At 32.6% G+C, this 5,250-nt stretch overlaps 1 long non-coding RNA gene across 1 annotated transcript; it reads left to right on the forward strand.

Annotated features, from left to right (window-relative positions):
• The first annotated feature begins 361 nt into the window (after positions 1-361).
• On the forward strand, positions 362-5,007 carry LOC125878292 (uncharacterized). Its single transcript, XR_007447739.1, has 2 exons — positions 362-592; positions 4,803-5,007. It is a non-coding gene; the product is annotated as an uncharacterized LOC125878292 (long non-coding RNA).
• Positions 5,008-5,250: the final 243 nt, after the last annotated feature.

The following is a 5,250-nucleotide window of genomic DNA, read 5'->3' on the forward strand; positions in this document are numbered from 1 at the left end:
GATTGTATGACATGTATTCTATTGTTGTCTTAAAGCTTTAAGCTAAAAACTAGTGGTTGCAAATATTGATTGAGCTCTCTAAACACTACAAGAAAAAGCCTTATTTAAGACCAACTTTTAGAGACAAGATAATAATCTCGTCTCTAAAAGTATATATATAAGGACGAGATTATATTTCAGTCCTTATTAATATACTTTATTGTGAAGGTACTAAATATGGTCCCTAAAATATTTAGTAACTAGTCCCAAATTATATAATTGGAGGACTTGCAAGGAAGGATCGCCAGGAACTGCAAAAAATTTAATACTGAATTATTTTTAAAAATTAAAACTTTTCTTTTAACAAAAACTAAAGCGCCAAAGTAAATTATATTATCAAAGTAAAAATTTAAAAAGAACTCTATTTTCTTAAAACAATGGTCATAAGATGCTGCCCTAATCTCGATGTCTCTCTTCAGATCGCTCTTGTTTTTCCATCACAGCTCTACCCTAATCTCGGTGAAGGTAGTATTTCATTGCAGCTCTGCTCTAAACTCAAGGAAGGTATCTTCTTCCTTGTGTCGTCGTAGCTTTGCTCGAGACAGAATTTCAGGTATGCCTCTTTTCCGATCTAGTTACTTTCTTTTCTTCCATAAGTTTATTAATGTCATTTTTGCTTGTTTTATTTGCTCTGCCCTAACCTAGTGACGTTTTTTGTTAGCTTTTCTCTAAACTAATGGTGTTTCAGGGTTTGTTTATATGATTTCTTATTTATGTGTACATCCATGGTACAAAGGGTTGTGGAGTGTTGAAGCCAAAATTACTTTTTTGTAACTGTAGTTTTGCAATAAAGATAAGACCAAGCTAGTAAGTGCCCAGATCTGTTAAAAAAATCAGTGTTTTACTTGTAGTGTGGACAGAATACTAGTTGTTTTTATGTAAATACCTATTTATTTTAATCATCACAAAATTTTAGTTCCATCACTTTCTAAGTCTATTCTATTCTATTGTGTTTGTGTGGTGCTCTCCCCTTTTGAAGTTTTTCAACTTGCTTATGAAAGATTAATGTTTATATGGGGTTGAACCATGTCCTTTACATGGTTATATGGCTTAATTAGTAGTTGTATGGGGGTTTGACAAATTACTGTAGAATCATTTGAATAGGTCGAGGCGCTTAATGTTTTTTAGATGATTCCGGAGCCAAAATGGCCACATTTTGACGATAACATTTCAAAAGGGACAACGAATTTTCAGATTAATCAAAATGAATGAAGTGTAGGACTCTTAGTGACTAAACAAATTTTTTTGACAGCTCACCCTAAATGACCATTTATTAATTTGTCTGGCAAATCCCCACAACACAATAACTTAAGATCATTAAGCCTAGAGGTATCTTATGAATACATAACTGGAATTATCTATTTAAAAGTATTTGGAGAGAGTTTGATTTGATGTTATTAATTTGTAAGCAGTGTAGAAATTTGATTTATTCTTGGCTTCATGTAGCCGTTTTACTACTCTAAAATGGATGCCTTAAAGTATATGTCTGATTACAGTTCTACTTCTTTTATCCTCTTGCAACAGCAAAATACAGACCCCTTGTATTTCAGAAGTAACCTGCTTCAACTTGTTGGCTTCGCACAATTCAGTGACAATAGATATTCCTTGATCCTTCAACCCCTGGGTGAAACATAACATGAGTGTCATGAGACTGCTAGAAAATATCTTCTAGGAAGGCAACAGGCAGTATCCTCATGAAGTTTTTTTAAAATAATGCTGACCAATGCAGAGTTGGAAACTAGGTGCAGTTCCCTCCTTTTTACATCCTACAGCACAAAACTTGTATTCCTGACATTCACCTTAGAATAAAAATTGATCATCTTTAAGAGTTTCAGGGAAGAGCCCCCATTAAAAGTGACTAACGTAGCCCAAAATCTCAAAAGAAAAATTAAAGGTTAAAATTAATAAACTATAACAGGGGGACACATAAATATTGAGGACAACAGGCTCAATACTGCAGAAGCAATTAAGTAAAACTGATCCATTCTGTTAGCTCTGTTTATTTTCCCTTTAAACAAGACAGGTGGTTAGATTGAGAAAATCATGGGAAGTCAACCTGCAATCTTAAGCCTCCATAAGGTCAGGGACATACAAACCGTTGTGTTCATCAAACTACATTAGAATACTNAACAAGACAGGTGGTTAGATTGAGAAAATCATGGGAAGTCAACCTGCAATCTTAAGCCTCCATAAGGTCAGGGACATACAAACTGCTGTGTTCATCAAACTACATTAGAATACTAACACGGACTTAAGCTCAATGCATAAATCATCCAAAGATCAAGAACGGAAAGAGGAAGATAAAGCAGTCCAAAAATGTGTTTCACCTGCAAGCAGTGAAGGATATCAGGCATTGGTAGCTCAGGAAAATGAGCAAGATCGACAAAACCCACTTCTTCAACCCTTGCAGCAGCATCTTCAGCTTGTTGACACAAAAACTTAAGGAGAAGAGAGGTAATTCTGTATGAAACACTTTTGCTTAACCATTTTTACCTTTGAGATGTGTCACTGCAACAATTAAATTCTTAATTGCAACGTCGTGTTTACCTCTGAATTCCCTATCCATCTAAGAATACTGATCAAAATGCTTGAACAACACTCTAAAACAAGGATTAAAAAGGTGACATGTAGCTCCATTGGTTCCATTAGACAACTCTAGACTCTCAAGCAGAATAAATTCTCTATCGAGAAGATTTTATAATTTTTTCAAAGCTGTTTTTTCCTAGTTTTGTTACACTTGTTCTTCTGTTGAATTATTTCAATGGTTGATTCTTGTTTATTTGAAATCACAACTCAATGAAAGATGTTTGTTTCATTATGAAAAATGATATGTTAAATTTTGTTCTGATCACTTTCTGGTGCATTTAATTTTCTAAAATATTGTTCACAATTAAGAACATAAAAATGGTATTATGTGCATGGTTAAAATATGAAGCACTTAGACTAATGTGGGTGGTTATATCTCGAGTATTAACACTAAAAATTGAGGAGTCAGTACTGATCAAAAAATAAATTTATAAAATTGAAGAGTATGTATGCATTGGTCTATAGAAAACTTTGTGTATTGGGAAAATATATACTTTCTTTTGAAACACTATAATACTATAGGTGTTGGATATTTTTTGGTTGATCTGCATTACGTGGAGATAGAGTTTACTGAAGGTTTTCTTGAATTAAGAGTGTTTGATGTAACATGGTACTACTATGACAACAGTTGCACACCTTCTTCCACTTTTCCCGATATTGTTAGCTACTTGGCTTGATTGTATTTCTTTGAGGGCTATTCTATTCTTATCCCACTAATAGTAGAATTATCGCAATCTATTAGAGAGTTCAACATAACTATCGAAAGTTTGGTTCCAAACATTCTGTTCTATAATTCGAAATGTTTCATGAGTAAGAATTTGATGACCATCTGAGATATTAACTCACTTATTGGTGTTTCACTTAGAAAGTCACCATCAAAGTGAGTTATTCAAAGTTGAGTGACCATCTGAGATATTAACTCACTTATTAAGGCAAGATCTCTATGTTGAAGATTTTTTCTTTACGTACCTTGTTTTGACATGATTTTTATAGATGCAATTAGATTATTAGTTACATCAGCAGTATCCCTTTTCCTTGAATAGTAGGGGACTTGATACAAAAACAAATCTTCTCTTTTTTCCAACTTCTTCGTGCTCAATTTTTATTTTCTGCATAACTGCACAATTTCTCTGTTTTTTCTTTTCTTTCTTTAGTCCATTTATTTCTCTTATCTAGATGATTCTGTTTAGTTGTGATTCTTCAAAATACATTTTGACTTCTTTTTAATGAAACTCTAAGCTTTTCTAATTATTTTTCTTATATTCTTGCAATTTTGTTCATGTTTTTGGATAGCACTTGATGAAATTTATGTTGTATTTGAGGTGAGCAGTTTAACTAATTTTATTGTGTGAGCACATAATTTTATTTACCCACTGGGAAAATCATATTAAGAACAGGGTTGCTGTAAGATTGAGCAAACTGTCCCAAACACATTTAGACATTTTTGCGTAATAGCTCATACATGACTAGAAGATTAAATATATAAAGCTAGTATATAGAAGCTTCAATCTTCACTTGAATTTCTCTAAAAGGTGTTGTATTTTCCCAGATAATTTGTTCTAGAATTACCTCAGGAAAAGACTGTGTAATGAATTTGATTCAACTCTCGGTTAGTTCTGGCTTTCTTTTGAAATAGCCTCATTTTTTTCTCTAATCAAATGTAATATATTCCAACAACTAAATACATTCTATATATATTTGCAACAACTGAATGACTTCTTGCATTTACCACAATCCATTGGATTTCCTCATTTCATTCTGTTACAACCCTGCATAATCCTTGCTAGTTGAGTATTTCCCCCCAGATAATAGTAGAGTATTCTCAATGAAACAATAGGTGATAAAGTGTTCGTGAATGGTTTGACCATTGTAAGCAAGTCATATCTTGGACATCAGTCCACTTTGAAATCCTATCTTTAGTATGTAATCTACCATGTGGGGCCAATAATAAAATTATATCCATATCGGAGCATCATAATATTTACACTAGCCTTCTCAAAGAGCGTTTAGGGTAGACATCTCTTATCTGTAGATACATCTTATCTGTAGAGAAACTATCCATTTGTGTAATATCATGTTCTTCTAGTTCTATTTGTTTCATATACTTTGCACCCTTATGGATCTTTTGCACTATACCAATAATTATTTATCGTCTACTCAAAATTTTGTACTTGTAGATTTTGAAGATACAAGTAACAAGTGAAGATACAAGTTTAGAAGATACTCAAACTCATTATTATTTTGCTATGAATGTTATAGAATATTTAATAGTGTAGTCAAACTCAGATGCTGGCTATTTTTTTTAATTAAGCAAATATTGAAACTAACTTCTGGGATGCTAACTAATTTATTGCAATAAATCTCTGTCTCTTCCTCTCTCTATATATTATCATCTTTTGGTATTGAGATTTTCAATAGCAATTTTATATTAATTGATGAATTTAATTTTTTTGTCATATCGAGCTTTAAACCATTGGTGGTACATTAGAGACTGAAATTGTTGCTTGTTTATAAAGGTTAATCTAGGACCAGAAATTTTGTTTGTCTGTAAAGAAGAATCTAAGACTACAATATTGCTCGTCTCTAATTATATCTAGGACCAGACCACTCTCGTCGCCAAAGAGT

Source organism: Solanum stenotomum, chromosome 1 (genome assembly GCF_019186545.1).
Source record: "Solanum stenotomum isolate F172 chromosome 1, ASM1918654v1, whole genome shotgun sequence".
NCBI classification, from domain to species: Eukaryota; Viridiplantae; Streptophyta; class Magnoliopsida; order Solanales; family Solanaceae; genus Solanum; species Solanum stenotomum.